The sequence below is a fragment of the Phodopus roborovskii genome, unplaced genomic scaffold (assembly GCF_943737965.1).
Source record: "Phodopus roborovskii unplaced genomic scaffold, PHOROB, whole genome shotgun sequence".
In the NCBI taxonomy this organism is placed as follows: domain Eukaryota; kingdom Metazoa; phylum Chordata; class Mammalia; order Rodentia; family Cricetidae; genus Phodopus; species Phodopus roborovskii.
This window is the reverse complement of record NW_026126060.1, coordinates 157,652-179,035: the sequence shown is the minus strand read 5'-3', so window position 1 is coordinate 179,035 and position 21,384 is coordinate 157,652. Positions and strand designations below refer to the sequence as shown.

General features: G+C 34.6%; 1 pseudogene; it reads right to left on the bottom strand.

Moving 5' to 3' along the window:
* Nucleotides 1–4,795: 4,795 nt before the first annotated feature.
* On the bottom strand, nt 4,796–12,319 carry LOC127218359 (cyclin-D-binding Myb-like transcription factor 1; annotated as a pseudogene).
* Nucleotides 12,320–21,384: the final 9,065 nt, after the last annotated feature.

Here is a 21,384-nt window from a genome sequence, read left to right as displayed (position 1 = left end):
TGAATTTTCAATTTTTACGGAATACAGATTTTCAAAGTATGACCTGAAAATTGTCTGGATTTCCTCTGTGTCCATTGTTATGTTCCTCTTTTCATTTCTGATGTTTTTAATTTACATGTTCTCTCTCTGCTTTTTCATTAATTTGGATTAAGTTTTGTCTATCGTTTTGATATCTCAAAAAACCAACTCTTCTTTGCATTGATTTTTTTTTTTGTATTTTTTTCCTGGTTTCTATTTTGTTGGTTTCAGCCCTCAAGTTATTTCCTGGCATCTACTCCTAAGGGGTGAGTTCGCTTCTCTCTGTTCTAAGGCATTCAGTTGCGCTGTTAATTCTCTCATGTGACTATCCTCTGTTTTCTTCATATGGGCACTTAGTGCTATGAACTTCCCTCTTAGCACTGCTTTCAAGGTGTTCCTTAAGTTCAGGTATGTTGTGTCCTCATCCTTGTTGAATATTTGAAAGTCCTTAATTTCTTACTTTATTTCATCTTTGTCCCAGGTGTGGGGCAATTAAACATTGTTCAGTTTTCATGAGTTTGCAGGTTTTGTGCTATTTGTGTTATTGTTGAATTCCAATTTTAAATCATGGTGGTTTGATAAGATACAGGGGACTATTCCTATTCTCTTGTGTCTGTTGAGGTTTGTTATGCCACCTAGTATGTGGTCGATTTTAGAGAAGGTTCCATGTGGAGCAAAGGAGAAGGTATATTCTTTTGTGTTTGGTTGGAATATTCTATAGATGTCTGTTAACCCCATTTGAGACATAACTTCTGTTAGTTTTTTGTTTCTTTGTTGATTTTCTGATTTCTGGTCCTGTCTAGTGTTGAGAGTACTGTATTGAAGTCTCCCACTATAAGTGTGTGAGGTTTTATATGAGCTTTGAATTTTAGTAGTGTTTCTTTTATGAATGTGGGTGACTTTGTATTAGGGGCATTGATGTTCAGAACTGAGACTTTGTGTTGATGGATTTCTCCTGTGATGAATAGAAATTACCACCTCCATCTCTTTTGATTAATTTTGGTTTGAAGTCTAATTTGTTAGATATTAGGATAGCTATGCCTGCTTGCTTCTTATTTCCATTTGATTGGAAAACCTTTTCCCAACCCTTTACCCTGAGGTAATATCTATCTTTGAAGCTTAGATATGTTTCTTGTATGCAGCAGAAGGATGGATTCTGTCTTTGTATCCATTCTGTTAGCCTGTGTCTTTTTATAGGTGAGTTAAGACCATTAATGTTGAGGGTGAGCAAGGACCATTGATTGTTGTTGCTTGTTTGTTTTAGGTTGTTGTTGGCATTGTTATTGTGAATATATTTATTCTGCTTTACCCTTGGTTTCTGGTGTAGTTGGATTATCTTTTGCCTACATTTTTGTGGGCATAGTTACCTTCCTTAGGTTGGAGTTTCCTTCCAATACTTTCTGTAGGGCTGGATTTGTACATACGTATTGGGAAATTCTGGTTTTGTCACTAAATATCTTGTTTTCTCCATCTATAGTGATTGTGAGTTTTGCTGTATATAGTAGCCTAGGCTGGCATCTTTGTTCTCTTAATACTTGTAGAACATCTATCCAGGACATACTGGCCTTGAGGGTTTCCATGGAGAAGTCAGGTGTAATTTTGATAGGTCTGCCTTTGTATGTTACCTGTACTTTTCCTTTGCTGCTCTTAATATTCTTTCTGTATTCTGTATGCTAGGTGTTTTGATTATTATATGTCGAGGGGTCTTTTTTCTTTGGACCATCCTTTATTTGGTTTGGTATGCTTCTTGTACTTTCATGGCATGTTCTTCTTCAGATTGGGAAAGTTTTCCTTGATGATTTTGTTGTCCTTGATGAATATGTTTTCGGCACCTCTGAGCTGGGCTTCCTCACCTTCCTCTATGCCTATTATTCTTAGGTTTGGCCTTTTCCCGGTGTCACATATTTCTGGGATGTTTTGTTTTAAAGATTTGTTGGATTTATGATTTTCTTTGGTCGATGAACCTATTTCTTCTAGTTTATCTTCTGTGCCTGAGATTCTCTCTTTGATCTCTTGAATTCTGTTGTTTATGCTTGCATCTCTAATTCCTGATTTTTTTGCCCAGTTTTTCTATTTCCAGCATTTCTTTGCTTTGTGTTGCCTTTATTTTCTCTATTTCAGTTTTCAAGTCTTGAACTGTTTCCTTCACTGGAAACTGGGACTCTCCAGCTGAGGCCTCTTTCTTTAGCAGAGGCCCTACTTTTGGGGTCAAGGATCTTGCTGTGGGGAACTCAGAGTGGACCAGCATATATAGGCAGATCTCTGGGAGGGGTCCGGGTCTCCAGTAGAGGAGTGGAGGTGGGGTCAGAGACCTAGCAGTTGGAAATTACAGGTGGCCCCGCGTGGATAGGCAGGTCTCCTTTATTCAGAGTTGCTCTGAGAAGTCTCCAAATTAGGGTGGATTGTTGGCTCCACCCTTTGTCCCAGTGCTCAACCAGAGCAGCTGGACAGTGCTCAACCAGAGAGGCAGGAAAGTGGGCTGGATAGGGCACAGGGTAGGGGGGGCAGGCTCTCGGTGGGTTTGGGTGGTGGTGTATCAGAGCTCCAAGGGTGCTCTCGATGGGGATAGGATACAGGAGCAGTGGAATCAGGGGCCCAACCCCTACTGTATAGTATTTAATAGTGGTTTTTCAGGTAATAAATCACTGGGAGTATATAGAAAGAGGCTGCTCCATGTGCTTCACCTTCCTGTTAAACACTATGCTCTCAAATACTGAATATTTTTTCATGACAAAGGACTGACTCACAGAGGTATAGGTATTTATGTGGCATAATAGAGCTTAGACTTTTAAGTTTGTGAAATACCTCCATGTTTGAATTTCTCTACAGAAATCAACATGATGGTTCTAAATATCACTTCATGCAGAAAGAAATTTTTAGCAAATACACAAAAAAGTATCTTAAACTTTTACATTGTAAGACAGATTTATTCTTAAACTGAACACATGAAAGGTGTTCCCTAGTGATTCCATATCTCTTACTGTGTTTTGATAATGTGAAATAAATATGCTTGTAATTATATCATTACAATCAATTATATAACTATACTTTTGGTGAGTATTTATATCAATCCCTTCCATTAGAATTTAGAAGCCAGTTTAGGCATAACCAATAGGAATGTTTATTGACCTGTTTCTTTTGTTACATAAATAAACATCTTTAAACTGCCATTCATGTAGTACATTGCCTGGTAATGGTGCAATAAAAACTCTTTCTCTGATTTTTGTGTATTTGATATAGTATAACATGTAATAAAATGCCCAGTTTGTTAAGCACATTTATCCCCATTTAGCATCACTTCAGTGTGCTAATTGTAAACGAAAAACCTGGCAATAAGATTGTGGAAACTTTTTCACTATTAATGGGTTTGGTTACTAATTCCTATTCCCTTTAAGAACAGCAAAATTGTAGTGAATTTTCTTTACTCACTTTCTACTGCCTAAATAAGCTCCAGCAGCCAACAATGGGATAACCAGAAACAATTAACAAAAAGTTACCTTCAAAGTCTCTATTTCTAAACAATAGGCCCTGGACTATATTGTTAGGACTAGTTTGAAATGTAAGCAGCCCTCAACCCTCATGGAGATTTTGTTGAGTACCATGCTTGAACTATAGACATGAATATTAATACAGTTAATCATTGGTTATCTGAAACATTTCAAGAAGCTGAGGGGCAAAATAAATACCCCATGATATCATTTAACACAGGGATATCTATAATTAAATTTCTCACTGTCTGCTCACACACTGTATCTCAGATGTATTGAAAATAGTAAAAAAGAAGTCTTAGTATTAATGTTCAAGGTAACCCACTGTAGCTCTATGGTTCAGGAGATTAGAAAGAAAGATCTAGTTGGTATTGATCACATTCCTTTGCAGATATCATAACACTTCATTGGCATTAGTGTTACTATGTGAATCAGCAAATTATAAGGTAAGCTCTCCTGGGCATTGCTCTTGTTTCTTTTCAGATGCCATCACACTTTTTGGGCACTTTTCCTGTTTCTGACAACAAGATAGTAATATTTTATCAAATCCAATATCCTTTAATTCTACAGAAATAGGGATATTCAAAAAAGATACAATGGTATGTGATCATTGATATTTCTGGATTATTAGATTTGTTAGTGTTGTGAAAGGCAAGACATGTTCAGTGCCTGTAAAACACCATGCATTGATTGATAAATTCATGTAGTGAAAGGGCACAAAACATAGTTTTGTCATCACTATGGCAAGTGACTCAATCCTCAGTAACTCAAGCACTGGTTAAATCAGAGTAAATTTCTTATTATTATGGTTGGTGTCACAGAATTTTTCTTCTGCTGTAATCACAGCACAGTCTATTAGCTCTCTGCTGTTTGGGTGTCTAGATTTTGAAACAAGGGCATAATTAAATGATGGCTACACAGCCATCTTATATGAAGAATTTTTTGATTTTAATGAATATGCAAGACCATGGAAAATCAGAAAAATTGATGTTACTATTGACTGCGAATTCTACTTGGGAAGTGGAAAAAACAGGGTTTCTTTTTTTCTTTTTTGTTTGTTTGTTTATTTTGTTTTTTTGCAACGGATTTTGTGATGATTCTTGGGGTATGATAGTCCAAATGTCATTTATTATAGTGTTCAATAGATATTCTGGAGATAAAAGATGAAACGTAACAGGTTAGAAGTAGGTGCAGAAGCTGTTAGGCTCACTGTGGGACTAGTGGTCAGAGTTAAGGGTACAAGGTGAAGGAATAGAAAATAAATGGAAAGAAGGAAGAATCTCAAATATCTATTGTGGTTCACTGGGCAGGGTTATTGTTTCAGCATTAACAATAGTTGCATCTTAATCTGTTGTGGAGCCAGGAATGAGCTTGAGTGTAATTTGCAATCCTGTCACGGGACTGCACAGATGGATGTACTATTATTTCCTTTACTGGTGTCTATAAAGGGGACTTATTGAACACTGATATCATGGATGCTCTCTGACGCTTCAGATTCTGACTTATTCTCCCAAAACATGAGGCTTGCATTTTGGCTCTCATATACATGTCGAAGATATTGTACTAGGACTGGGAATACAAAGTCCTTATGGTTTGTAATTTGCCTTTTGATGGTCTACCATTTACTTCTCAGCCATTGTGGTGACGAACACTTTCCCATCCTTTTGATAATGAGTGAATTTCATTATCATCAGATACATCAAGCTCTGCTAAACTGTGGATGAGAGTGACTTCATCTTTCCTGGTCCATGCAATGCCTCCAGTCTGTTTCTAGTTCAGGTAGTTGAGCCATTTAGTACGACACTGTTTGCTGAGTTAGTACCTATTCGTACCGCCACAGCTGTCCAACACACACCCTGTGTGAATTTCTCACCCATCTCAGTGCATATCAGTTCATAAGCCACATCTGCAAGAATCTGTTCTTGTCCTCCTCCTCCTTCTTCTTCTTTCCATTTCCCTACCTTGCAAGGACCTTTCATCAGTCGGCACCAGTCTTTAACAGAAAGAAGACTGACTTCTTCCAATAACGGTACCTATTTTTACTCAGTCATTGTCGTGCTGCTGCCAGAAATCCTTGAGCTTCTCAGTTTCTTCAGGTGTGTACTTTCCCACATGGTTTCTGTCATTATACATTCTGACCACTCTTCTATACATTGAAAACAAAGGCCGATTCAGACCCGATGATATAGACCTGTAGAAATCTTTGCGTTTACTTTTTGACATCTTAAAAATGATTTCTGCTGCATTCAGTACTCCATGTTCCTGAATTTATCGTTCAATGTTGCTCATCAATATATCTGTTTCTTCCTTGGACCACATCCCCTGCTTCCTTTTATGATCTTGTTTGCTTAGATTATCTTTATCTTTTTTACCTATGAACCATATTTGGCTAATGATTGACTTTTCCTCATTATCCAAGGGAAATTCTTTATCTGGTTTATAATTCTGTAAAATCTGGAACTGCATCATAGTTCCCTCAGTAATCTCTTCATCTTCCACCTCTGTGGCTATGGTTGTGACCAAATCAAAGCTCTGATCCATTTCTGGCAGTGGGAATGCAGCAGGTGACATGTAATAAGTCTCATCACTCTCTGAGGACAAACAAGGCTTCTTATTTAGAGGTTCAGTAGGGTTTTCCATTACATCAGCTTCATTCTGAATGCAAAGAATGAGGTTCCTGTCTGTGTCCTCAGTAAGACAGAGCTCACAATTTCAACTGTTTCTGGTTCAGGACCTACTTCAAATGTACTCATCTTTAAATATTGTCATAGGCAATGTTAGTAGAGGCTTAGACAGAAGAGGTAAGTGTGACAAACTGCTGGAAATAGCTGTGCTTAAAGATGCTTAATATGTTACACTTTGTCCTTTCCCTTGGTCTCGTTGGCAATGTGTGTTTGATGATAAATCTGAGAAAACAGGACTAATTCAAGTGGCTCTAAAATTATTAAACAGGGAAACTTCAGAGAACTGCTGATTTATCTCAATATGCATTACCATTCTGAAAAATAAAATTAATTATCCATTAATTAATACCAAACTGAATACCGAACTGAAATAGAAACTGTAATGCCTTTGTTACAAGGGTTTATAGAGTAAATAAGAAGACATCTCTCAATCAAACTTCAGAATACAGAAGAAGTTTAGATATTAAGACATTTACACATTATTTTACTTCCATAATAATGTAAAAAGTGCTCTGAAGGAAGGTAAGTTTCACTTTCAGATTCCAAGGATTCTCACAGAATAAAATGTTACAATATTATACAGTGTAGAAAATAATGTACATTAAATTTCATGGTAGAAGTTATATAAATTATGTAATTAAGGGCCTATTTTGTATCAAGTTCATCACAATATTCAACAATTTATTTTTATTTAACACATGGACTTTGAAGGATGCAATTGTACTTTTTTATGTACTTTGGACTAACAAAGGATATGTAAACACCACATCTCCTAGAAAGTGTAATCTGACATGTAATATCCCTATTGAGAATTGAACATATGTTTGGTATGTTTGCTGATTATTTAGCATGGTAAATACTTCCATATAAAAAGACAGTGTCCTGCATACTGTCTTAAATTTTACTATCATTATTTTGTTGATAATTACATTCTTGTGTACGTGTGTGCAAATGTCTTTCCTAAAAATTAGTAAATTATCATACAATTTCAAGTTTTCTCTAATTATCTGTTTACATGAGTTCAAAAATACATGTTATAAGTGCAATAGCCTTTTTTGTAATGTTTTAGTGTTCACTGCTGGAGGACTATATATTTTCCATATTAGTATGTTCTTTTTTGTCATCATTATTATAATAGAGAATGAAGTATTTTTGCAGTCTTCTGTGACCATCAACTATTTTACCCATCTTTGTGGTAAATTATGTATATTGTCTTTTTGTTCAGCAGTATTTTCAAAAGTGTATTATATTTTCAATTTCCATTCTGAATCAATCCTGAACACATTTGTATTGCTTATATTAACTTGAAAATTTATGTCAGATAGTTGTTCAAACTTTCCTAAATATTTCCCTAATATACTTTAAATTCTGTAGCACAAGAAAATTCACATAAATTTTTGTAGACTTATCACTGACTCCCAAACAAATTTGGAACAATCTTATAGTGGAGATTGTAGATCTTTTTATATAGGATACAGTCTATACAAAGATTAGATGAAAATTGAATAGCAGTCTATAAATACAAATTCATAATGTACTTATGGACAGAATAAATATCTATATTAATTCCATTCATATTAACAGAATACTAAAATCATAGTAGCAGTATGATATTAGAGTAATTAGTAATTATGCATGTTGTGATATCATAAGTGAATACTACTTGGCTACCTTGAAAAATGGTTACATACAGAATGGAAGAAGAAGAATCAGGATATGATAGTACATGTATGAACATGGAACATGTGTGGAAGTCAAGAATAGACACAGAAATATGTCCTTAAAGAGGAAATGAAAAACTCTCTAGGATGGACTTGGTCCTGTCTCAACCTTGTATGCAAGACTTTAGATTCCCCAAGGAAGGCCCTACCCACTCAAAGGAGTGGATGGTAAATGAACATAACTATAGATATAAGCATCACCATCAGAATGCAAGACATGGAAGAAAGGATCTCAAGCATTGAAGATATGATAGAAAAAAGTGATGGGTCAAAGAAAATGTTAAATTAAAAAGTTCCTAACAAAAAACATCCAGGAAATTTGGGATGCCAAGGAAAGTTCTAACCTATGAATAATAGGAAAAGGAAAGGATTAAGTCCAGCTAAAAAACTGAGAAAATATTTTTAACAAAACCATGGGAGAAAATTCCCATTACATAAGGAAGAAGAACATGTCTACAAAGGTACAAGACACTTACAAACACCAAGTAGACTGGATCAGAAGGAAAAGTCCCATGTCACATAATAAATAAAACACTAAAGATACAGAAGAAAGACTATTAAAAGCTGTAAGAGAAAAAGGCCAAATAATATATAAAAGCTGACCTATAAATATTGTACCTGTTTTCTCAATGGAGACTCTAAAAGCAAGACAACAGATGCCAGCTCCGACTAATAGACCTAGTAAGACTTTCAATTATAATAGATGGAGAAAAGAAAATATTTCATGACATAGTCAAATATGAATAATATCTGGCCACAAATTGAACGTTATAGAACGTACTACAAGGAAAACTCCAACCCAAGGAAGTTAACTACACCCAAAAAACAATAACACTCAATAGACAATCACATACCATACCAGCAAAATCCAAAAAACGAAAACATACATGTGGGCATGCATACAAACTCACAGGCACACACACCCCACCACCATTACAATCAACAACAAAATAATAATAATAACAGGAACAAATAATCAGTATAAAGAAATTAGAGGATTCTCTTAAATGTGACTTAACAGCACACCTGAAGACTCAAGAACAAAAAGAAGGAAGAACAACCTAGAGGTCTAAAAAGTAGGAAATAACCAAACTCAGGTCAGAATTCAATAAAATAGAAACAAAGAGAAGCATACAAAAATCAGTGAAATTAAGATTTGATTTGTTTTAGAAAATTAACAAAAGAGGCAAAGCCATATCCAAACAAACTAGAAGACACAGAGAGAATGTCCAAATTAATAAAATGAGAAAGGAAAATGAGGTTATAACTACAGGCACCAGGGAAATTCAAAGAATCATTAGAAAGTGCTTTAAAATCCTATACTCCACAAAAATGCAAAATTCATTTTTAAAAATGTACAATTTTCTTAATAGGCAACACACACCAAAGTTAAATCAAGGTCCGATGAACAGTTTAAACAGATCTATAACCTCCCCACACCCAGATTGAAGCAGTCATTAAAATCCACCCCCCCAAAAAAAAAGTTCAGGTCCAGTTAGTTTCAGTGCAGAATCTTACTGCAGACCTTTAGAAAAGAGGTAATACCAATACTCTTCAAGTAGTTCCAAAAATATAAACAAAGGGAACATTGCCAAATTTTCTTATAAGGCCTCAACCACCATGAAATCAAAGCCAAATAAAGACACACAAAAAACAGAGAATTACAAACCAATTTCTCCCATGTACAATGATGCAAAAATACTGATTAAAGTACTCAAAAACTGAATCAAAGACCACATCAAGAGCTCATCTACAATAATTAATGGGCTTCATCTCAGAGATGCAAGAATGATTCAACATATGCAAAATCCGCCATGTAAACAAACTGAGAGAAATAAAATGATATGATCATCTCATTATATACAGAAAAAGCCTTTTTATAAAATCCAACACAATTTTATGAAAAAAGTCTGGGAGATATCAAAGACACAAGGGATATACTTAGACATAATAAAAGCAATATACAGCAAGCTGATAGTTAACATCAAATTAATTGGAGAGAGACACAAAACAATTCCAGTAAAATTAGGAATAAGACAAGGCTGCCCACCTGCTCTATATCTACTCAATGTAGTACTTGAAGTTCTAGCTAGCAGAATGAGACAAAAGATATCAACAAGATACAAATCAGAAATCAAGAAGTCAAACTATCATTATTTGCTGATGTTATGATAGTATATATAAGCTACCCCAAAAATTATACCAGAAAACACCTACAGCTGCTAAATACTTTAATGAATTGGTTCATGACTAGATAAACTCAACAATTAAACTCTACTATATAAATGATTAACAGGATAAAAAGAAATCATGGCAACAACACCCTTCATGATAGCCACAAATAACATAACATAGCTTGATATAATTGTAACCAACATGTGAAAGGCCTATGAGACCAGTTCAATTCCTTGAAGAATTTAGAGAAGACATCAGAAGATAGAATGGTCTCCAATGCTCATGGATCAGCAGTCTTAACATAGGAAAATGTTCATATTACCAAAAGAAATCAACAGACTCATTGCAATCCACATCAAAATTACAATTATTTATAGAACTTTGAAGAACAATATTAAGTTTCATACAGGAAAAATACAAAACCCAGGATATCTAAAACAATTCTGTATAATAAAACAATTTCTACAAGCATCCCCACCTCTTATTTCAGTTTTACTAGAGAGAAATAATGATTTAATAATAATAATAATAATAAAACACATGTTATTGGCAAAAAGCAAGACAGTGTGATCAAAAGATTCAAACCGAAGTTCCTTACATAAGTCCACATATCTATGAATACTTCAGTTTTGACAAAAAAAGCAGAAAATACACAACTGAAAAAAAAGCATCTTCAACAAATGGTGCTGGCATAACTGGAAGTCAACATGTAGAGTAATACAAATAGTCCCATATCTAGCACCCTGCACAAAACTCAAGTCCAAATGGATTAAAACACCTCACCATACATCCAGTTACACTGAACCTAACAGAAGATAAAGGAGGAAAGAGTCTTGAATGTGTTGGCACAGGAGAAAATTTTTTGAATATAGCACCAGTAGCACATACACTGAGGCAGACAACTGATAAATGTGACCTCCTGAAACTGAAAAATATCTGTAAGTCAAAGGACACTGTCAATAGGATAAAATGGCTGCCTATAGCAGGGGAAAAATCACAACCAAGACCTCAGAATACAGATCTCCAAAATATATAAAAGACTCAAGAAACTAGACAGCAAGAAACCAAAATATATAAAAGACTCAAGAAACTAGACAGCAAGAAACCAAACAATCCAACTAACAATAGGATACAGAACTAAACAGAGAATTTTCAACACAAGAATCTCAAATTACTGAGATATACTTAAAGAAATTTTCAACATCCTTAGCCATCAGGGAAATGCAAATCAAAATGACTCTGAGACTCCATCCTACTCATGCTAGAATGGGTATGATCAAAAACACAAATGACAGCTTATGCTGAAAACGATGTGGAGCAAGGGAACCATTCCTGCAGTGCCTGTAGGAATGCAAACTTTTACAGCAACTTTGGAAATCAATATGGCAGATTTTCAAAAAATTAGGAATCTATCTACCTCAAGACACAGTTGCACCACTCTTTGGTGTATACACAATGGATGCTCAAACATAAGAGAAGGATACTTGTTAAACTGTGTTCATGGCAGCTTATTTGTAATAGTCTCTCAACAAAAGAAATTACACTTGAATTTTATTCTAGTGTGATTTTCTGTTGCTGTTGTAAATGCCATGACCAAAAGTTCAGTGGACAACAGAAGGGTTTCTGTCAGATTCCTCTTTCAGGTAATAGTCACTTAGGGAATTCATGTAAGGAACTCAAGACAGACACCTGGAGCAGAAACAATAGAAATTTCCAGATTTATGTTTTCCATTGAAACAGGATAATAAAGAAAATATAAACCTGGAAGGATGTAATGATCAGACATATTTAAGATGGATATTAAATACAGAGTGTGTGACCAATATACCAGTATGACAGGGGATTGATTGAATTTATAGTGTTAATGCTTGCACACCACTCAATATACTTACAGTATGAATAAAGGAATCGATTTCAAAATATGAAAGTATTATCCAAGAATAAGAATTTTTAAAAATCAAAATAGAAAGGAGAATAGATATCAGGACATAAAAGATAAACTGACTATCATGATGAAGTTAATGCTTTCAAAGTAGTGACAGCTAAATGAGATTTTATTTTTAAAAACCTATATTAAAAACAAATTCATTGCCACTACATGCAACTCATTATATACTTTTCATACCAGAAAACATATGTAAAATAAATATTGCAAAGAAAACAGTAAATACTCTACAGGACCCAAATAGGAACAATATGGAAAGGGGCTTACCATGGTAGTCTCAGATATCATTCAGACCCATTTCACATGAAGATGAGCAATACAAACTTCAATTTTGAGGAAGTTCTCACTTCACAATGAAAAAGAAAACAAAGTTATTCATAATCTAATTCTAGGGTGGGCCATGACTAAAATATTAAACTTTAACACAACTGAAGAGAATATTTTTCATTACTTTGTAAAAATTAAACCAAGAATTAATGAAGAATGGTTTGAAAGAACAAATGGTTAGAATGAAATGTATGCAAAGGACAGCTGAAAAAGATCATTGTAATTACAGTAGATAAAAAGAAGGAATTAATTTTAGATGAAATGAGAAATTACCACAAAACTATAATGTGCTGGAACTTGTATGTCACAGAAATGTTACTTTTTAATAAAAATCTGCAGAAATAACCTGTAAAGGATAATATATCAGACCAGCCTAAGCTAGGCCTTATTGACACATGATGTCTGTTTAGGAAGACAATAAAGTCTAAGGCTTTAATATTAAAAGCAGAAATGTATATAAATATGTAGACTAAATTAACAATAAAAATAAATTAGATTATTAAAATACAAAGCATTTTGAGAGAAGGGAAAGGAATTACAAAGAAAACATTTAGATACAATAATACTAAAATTCCGGAAAATTAGACTATTGTAATTGCAATGGAAAAGATTAAATTTCAAGAAGATATAAATGACATTTCTCATTCCTACTAAAATAGTAACAAAGGAATGATAAAAACTAATAAAATTTCCTAGATTTATTGATAAACCTAAAACTGAATCAATACTGATAAAGATAAGATCCCTGAATACCTACAGATTCATGGATGATAGAAGCCCTAGGGATGTTATTGTCAGTGCTCCTGCCTCAAATAACAGTGCTCTGCCTCAGTGTGTAGTTGCTGAACAACTACTATGCCTTCATGGTAAGCAAGCCGTGCTGCAGGCACATGAACTTATTTGCAATGCTTACCTCCACAGAAAACACATGGGTATTTGTAAGCAGCTGGATGAGAAGCTGTTGCACTGCTCTGACAGTAACATAATTCTTTATTTTTTTATTAATTAATTATTTTTATTTTACATGTTGATCCCAGTTCCCACTCCCTCCCTCCCTTCCTCTCACCCTCTCTCTCAAGAATTCCATTTCATTTTTAGACTCCCCTTCCAAAGAAACTCACTATATCTTCCCACTGCATATGTTAACACCAATGTCACATTCATGATAATATTGAATACAATTTTTGTTGTTGTTTTCTGCTGTTTAATACATGTCTGTTTTTAATTCCTCTACTAATAAAGCTGAGTAGATATTACTTCAGCAATGAGAAACCAAATGTAAGTGTTGAACTGGAATTTGATGTATTTCATTGTAACACATATACTTCTGTTGTTCTGCCTTCTAGGAAACTTTAATATCATACGTTTTCAAACCAAGAGCTAGGTTCTGGAGACATAGCAGAAGTTGGAATTGAAGTCTTTGATGAAAAAAGTCAAGGAATAAGAAGAGAAAAAGATGTAGAAACACAGTTGTCAGTTGATAGTACAACCGAACTATCAAATTTTGCAGAGGTCAACTCAAAGAAAAGAGTGAGTTATAGATTAGTTATATTGTGGATAGACTGGGATGAGGGAGGAGGAATACCAACACCTTATTTTTCCTTCCAAACTAGTCACTCTGGTAGAAACAGATGTGATTTACTGGGGTGCAGAGGCCTTGAGGAAGCTTATCTTACAGCATTGTCTTTATATTGGTAAAATATTTACACAGAGTAGATAAATGAATGTTTTCTTTGTGTAAATTAATTGTGTGTAGTAGAATTTCACAAAACAATGAACACTTATTTAAAAATTGATAATGATGTACTAATAATATCAAAATTAAATGTAAATAAAAAACTAGATATCAGTATTATTAACATATTATTTGATTGTATATAGCACAGAATAGTAGTAACTCTAAAACAAAAGAAAAGAAAGTTGATCGGATTAGGGCTAGTTAAAGCAAATTTCCAGAGGCTATATTGACTTAAATTATGGCAATGATAAAATTGATAAACTATTGGTAGGCAACATTCTAGAGGCTCAGAATTTCATTAAAAAGCTATATCAAAATCAAAGATTTGAAAAACAATAGTCTTTTCTATCACTTGTCAACACGTCAATGCAATTATAAGAAAATATTCTACTTGTTCTTTATTACCAAACTCCACTATCTGCAGGTAGTACCACAAAGAGTACTCAAAGGAATGTAATCTGGAAGATGGATGTGTTTCTTTTTATAGAATTTGGAAAATTAAAATATGTACACCACACTATTGATATCTATTACTAATTTCAATGGGCAATTGCTTTGAGTTAAGAAAAAGCTGATTCTGTAACCACACAATTGTTAGAAGTTATGGCAATCATAAGAGTGACAATGCTCCATCGTATGTCTCTAGTAAAATTAAGCAATATAAATCAGATTGTAGTTATAAGACACAATTCTAAAGGATAAGCAGTTATAAACAGATCAAATAAATCTCTAAAGGATATGCTAAATAAATGTAAAGGTATAATAAAGACCTACACAGATAGATTGCATTATTCTTTATTAACTTTGAATTTTATGAATACTAAAGAGAAAGGAACAACAGCTGTGGAGAGACATTGGATAATACAAAAAAAAAAAAACTACAGAATTAAATCACCTTGTATACTTGAAAGATGTGCTGACCTCAGAATGGAAGTGGGATATGTGTTAAGATGGGAACAGTGTTTTGCTTTTATTTCCACAGATGAAGAAAAACTACAGATACTATCAAAACTGATAAATATTAGACTTGAACAAGATAGACCTCTTGATTCAAAGAGGTGATAGTTCATCAAACATCATGGCCATTCAATCAAAACTAACTTTAAAGCCAACAAATTCTTTTTATTTGATCAGATATTACTTTCCATAAGGAAAACTTCCCTCAATTAGGATTGGGGAAGGGCTTTATTTTTGTCTTTTCATTAAGAATAAAGGCATTCAGCTAAGGTATCTGAAAACAACTGGACATATAAAACATGTGAAGAGCAAACCATTCAGAAAAAAATATGTCCAAATGAAAAGAGTAATTTGGTTTATTAGTATATCATATCTACAACAGGAGAGAACTTCATAAATTTTTCAAAATGTTTGTTTATGTTTTTTTTCTGTAGACATATAAAGCAAATGGTCTGTGGCTTTCTCGTTCTCTAAACCCAATCACATTTGTTAAAGTAAAACCCAAAATTTCTATCTCATGTCAAAAGAGCACTCTGACCTGAGACAGAAGGAAAAAATTATGGGACTATTGTATTGATATTAATCTCATAATCCTTTCATTTTATTTCAACTCTTTAAATCTTTTCTTGATGTATAAATATCTGAAAATTTATGTGATATATATATGTGTGTGTGTGTGTGTGTGTGTGTGTGTGTGTGTGTGTGTGTGTAAATATGTACATAGTTTTTAAACCTTTTGTCATGGTATTACTGGTCAAATAGAGTACTAACTAATTCTAGGAAAAGGTTTCATCTAGCTTCTGGTACATTATTTCAGGTTTGAGTATCAGGTAACTAGGAATTAAGTTTTTGTATTCTGGATATATGTAACAATTATTCATCCTTTAACCTCATTGAGTTCTGCTGCATATGTCATTTGAAATGTTTTTTTAAGTTTTCTGCAGTGAACCATGACCATGCTTAACAGCAACTTTTGAAGTCTCCACAGGATGACAGGGCCCCATAATGACAATTCCACTAGGACTATGATAATAAAAATAAGCTGGAAAAACACCACCTGAAGATTGGCTTTTGAACTACAAACTGTTCAGTACAATTTGAAAGTGGCTAGCTGAGAAGATGCAGCCTCACAGACTACTCTAGCAATGACAATCTCTGATCTTTCCCACTGTGCAGAGACTGAATAACAAGCAATACAATTACCTCTCCCAGGACTTGAAAATTACCCCCCCTTTTTTTTCTTTTTTAGCATCCCCTATTAAGATGCCATCACTCCAAGATAGCAGAAAGTAAATTTAGGAAAATGAAACACACATACCCAAGAGGTGGGGTGGGTATTTTGGGGTGATTCAATGGGTAATGGATAGTTGTCAATGTTGGGGGGAGTTAGAAGTTGTTATTTGCAATGGTAAGGAACTAAAGTTGAACAAAGGAGATTAGATTCAGAGTTCTTGTGGAAAGAAAAAAAAAGAATATAGGCATGATATAACATAAGGGTTGATTACTGAGTCTACTCTGAAAAGAAAGAGGGAGGATATAGAAATATAATAAAAAGATAAATTATTGAATCTTCCTTTAAAGTAAAAGAGCAAATACTACTTTTTATTATTTTTTACATTGATTTGGATTTTTTGTACATTGATACAAAATTGAAGTTAAATTGTTGGAACATACTGTCCATACATTTCTAATCTTGTTCAATGTATTATACCTATGCAACACATTTAACAATGTAATATAAATTTTTAATCCTTTAAATTTATTATTAACAACCATTTAGGATTAAAAGGATTGAAGTTTAGCAATTAGTCACTGATTACAATCAAAATTGCAGTCACATTAGGCAGGTTTTCAGTGTCAAACACAGATATATTTTAGATAAGTCAATCATCTTCAAATACTTCAGATATCTGTAGAATATGACATTTAAGATGTTTTAATAATATAGGTTCTTTTATCTTTTATGACAATGAGACCTGTCTGTTTCTGGCAGCACCAATCTCCTTCAAAGAACATGATGGGTATTGAAGAAACTCCACGTGAAATTTAATTTCTTTGTGGCATTTTCTTTAAGAAAATGTTCTTGCTTCAACTGCTGAGAGTATGCTGTCGTAATTGGATAAACAGTACATAAAAGAAAAGAATGCTGAACCTTGCAAAGTCAAGGTAGGACAGCCCTTCAAAATATCCTGCTTCACAGAACATTCTGTCAGATATGATCGGCCTGCAGGACAAAGATGGATGTCTAAACATTGCAGGGTAAACTTGTCCATGAAGCCAGCTATTTCTACCATTTCTCATGTATTTTTTGGAAGTTGCTTGCTTGAACTTCCCTGCTTACTCAGGTAATATTATGTTCTTCTCAGGTCTATGATGGAAATTAAGACATGATAGTTATAAATGTCCTTGTTTTCAAATGCAAAAAAAGAAATGTAAATGCAAGAGGTTGAGAGTCATAAAAATATAGATTTTTGGTAATGCAAGTTAAAATAGAAAGTAAATAAGGTACAATTTTTGGAGCTTATCAAGATAGGATAGATATATAGTATTTTCTCTATATTTATCAATTTCCAATGGATTGGGCATTGTTGATGTTTTATTGTCTGCATATATTGTATATATTTATTATAAATTATTTTTCTTATATTAGTTATAACCTTTTTACTTTAGACAAAAAGGGAAATGTGATAATATCTTGTTTGTACACTAACAAATGAAACTGGCATGATGAATAGAATGCAGAGCTAGACACTAGTTAACCATAGAAGTGCGAAAGTCTGTAGAGACAGTATGGATATAATGTGGCTGGGCAGAGAAAGGGGTAATAGTTGGGAGAAGATAAGAGCTAACTGTATTTTCAGCCTGGAAGTTTGTAAGGTAAGGTGTGGTTTCCTCCTTTTGCTCTCTGATATTTCAGCATTTTCCCCTATGTCTGACTCCAGGTTTCTATTTTTAAGACCAATTAGAACTCGTGTAACATTTCTTTCCAATTATTTATTTTTTTTCTTTTCTATTGAGAAAGGATTTCTCTGTGTAGAGTTAGCTGTCCTTCCCTCTTCTAGAACTCACTCTGTAGATTAGGCAGGCCTTGAGCTATCTCTGCCTCTGGGGTGCTGGGATTAAAGGTGTGCACTGCAACTATGAATACTTCCTTTTCAAAATTTAAATTAGAAACAAGCTGTTTTTACATGTCAATCCTTGCTCACCCTCCCTCCCCTCCTCCCTTACCTCCCTGAAATCCTTTATCCCATTCCCTTTCTACTCCCCAAGGAGGGTTAGGGATTCCATGGGGAGTCTTCAAAGTCTTTCATATCATCATTTGGAGCAGGGCCCAGGCCCTCTCCCATGTGTCTAGGCAGAGGGACTATCCCTCTATGTGGAATGGGATCCCAATTCCAGTTGTATACTAGGTATAAATACTGATCCACTAACAGAGGTCTCATAGACTGCCCAGTCCTCCCAAATCTAACATCACATTCAGGGAATCTAGGTTAATCCTATGCTAGTTTCCCAGCTATCAGTCTGAAGTCCATGAGCTCTCCTTTGTTCAGGTCAGCTGTTTCTGTGGGTTTCTCCAGGCTGGTTTGACTCCTGTGCTCATCACTCCTCCATTTCTGAAACTGGATTCTGAGATTTTGGATCAGTGATTAGATGTGTGTGTTTGCTTCTGCTTCCATCAACTACTAGATGAAGGATCTAGAATGGTATATACGGTAATCATCAATCTCCTTATCGGAAAAGGGCATGTAATGTAGCCTCTCCACTATTGCTCAGATTGTTAGGTGAGATCATTCTGGAAGATCTCTGGATATTTCCCTAGAGCCAGAATTCTATCTAAACCTATAATGTCTCCCTCTACTATGATATCTCTTTTCTTGCTCAACGTTATTCTTTCCCTGACTCAACCTGCCTGCCTCCCCTCCTCTCCCTCTCCCCTCCCACCCATGCACCCAATTTGTGTGGGAGGTCTTGTCCCTTTTGCCTTCTCCAGGGTACCATGTATGTCACCCTTAGGGTCCTCCTTGTCTCCTAGCTTTACTTACAGTGTGGATTTTAGGCTGGTAATACTTTATTCTATGTCTAAAATTCAAATATGAGTGAGTACATACAGTGTTTGTCATTTTGTGACTGGGTTACCTCACTCAGGATGGTTTCTTATAGTTCCATCCATTTGCCTGCGAATTTCAAGGTTCCATTGTTTTCTCTTTGTGTGTTTTGTTTTGTTTTCTGCTGAGTAAATGTACCGCATTTTCTTTATCCATTCTTCAGTTGAGGGGCATGTAGGTTGCTTCCAGCTTCTGACTATTTCAAATAAAGCTGCTATGAACATAGTCGAACAGATGTTCTTGTTGTAGGAATAGACATCTTTTGGGTATATTCCTAAGAGTGGAATTACTGGATCTTTTGGTAGACTGATTTCCATTTTCCTGAGGAACCACCATACTGATTTCCAATGTGGCTATATAAATTTGCACTCCCACCAACAGTGTAGGAGTGTACCCCTTTCTCCACATCCTCTACAGCATAAACTCACTTTGGTGTTTTTATTTTAGACATTCTGACAGGGGCAAGATGGGATCTCAGAGTTGTTTTGATTTGCATTTTCCTGATGGATGGCTAAGGATGTTGAACACTTTCTTTAGTGTCTTTCTGCTATTTTACATTCCTCAATTGAGAATTCTCTATTTAGTTCTGTTCCGAAGTTTTTAAATACAAACTGGAGTTTGTTGTATATTTTGGAGATCAGCCCTCTGTCAGATGTGAGGTTGGTAAAGATATTTTCCCATTCTGTGGGCTGCCCTTTTGTCTTGTTGACTGTGCCCTTTGCCTTACAGAAGCTTTTCAATTGCAGGAGGTCCCACTTATTAATTGTTGATCTCAGTGTCTGTGCTACTGGTGTTATGTTCAAGAAGTGGTCCCCTGTACCAATTCACTCAAGTGTACCTCCCACTTTCTCTTCTAAGAGGTTCAGTGTGGCTGAAATTATGTTGAGGTCTTTGATCCATTTGGACTTAAGTGCATGGCAATAGATCTGATCTATCTTGCAGTCTTCTACACATCAACATTCAGTTATGCTGCCACCATTTCTTAAAGATGGTTCCTTCTTCCATTGTATAATTTCAGTTTCTTTGTCAAAAATCGGGTGTTCATAGGTTTGTGGGTTAATATCAGTGTTTTCTATTCAATTCCATCGATTTTCCTGTATATTTTCTGGTATCTTTAATTTATTTCTTGAAAGACACAAATTTCTTATTATGTAGATCTTTCCCTTGTTTGGTTAGCATTACCCTATGATATTTTATGTTATTTGTGGCTATTGTAAAAGGTGATGCTTCTCTGGTTTCTTTCTCAGAACCTTTATCTATATATAGTAGGGCTATTGATTTTGTCGTGTTAATCTTGTATCCCGCCACTTTGCTGAAGGTGTTTATCAGCTGTAGGAGTTCCCTGGTAGAGTTGTTTAGATCACTTATGTAAACTATCATATCATCTGCAAACAGTAGAGTTTGTCTTCATCATTTCCAATTTTTATCCCCTTCCACTCCTTTTGTTGCCTTATTAGTCTAATTAGAACTTCACATACAATATTGAAGACATAGGGAGAGAGTGGACAGCCTTGTCTCATTCATGAGTTTAGAGGAATTGCATTGGCTTTCTCTCCATTTAGTTTGATGTTGGCTATTGGTTTGCTTTTATTATGTTCCTCTAAGCCCTGATCTCTCCAATAATTTAAATCATGAAGAGGTGTTGGATTTTGTCAAAGGCTTTTTCAGCATCTAGTGTAATGATCATGTAGTTTTTCTTCTTCAGTTTGTTTATATAGTGGATTACATTGATAGATTTTCATATATTGTACCATCCCTGCATCCCTGGGATGAAGCCTACTTGATCATGTTTGATGATTTCTCTGATGTGTTCTTAAATTCAACTTGCCAGTATTTTATTGAGTATTTTTGCACCAATGTTCATGAGAGATAGCAGTCTGTTGTTCTCTTTCTTAGTTGTGTTTTTGTGGGGCTTGGGTCCAAAGGCAATTGTAGCCTCATAAAAAGAGTTTGGCAATGAACCTTCTGCTGATATTGTGTAGAAGAGTTTGAAGAGTATTGGTATTATGTGTTCTTTGAATTTTTGGTACATTTCTGTACTGAAGCCAACTGGCCCTGAGATTTTTTTTAAGTTACGAGCCTTTGATGACTGCTTCTATTTTGTTATTGGTTATAGGTATGTTTAAATTGCTTATGCATTCCTGATTTAATTTCAGTATGTGATATCTATCAAGAATTTTTTCCGTATTAGATACATTTTTAAATTTTGGGGAGTACAAGTTTTC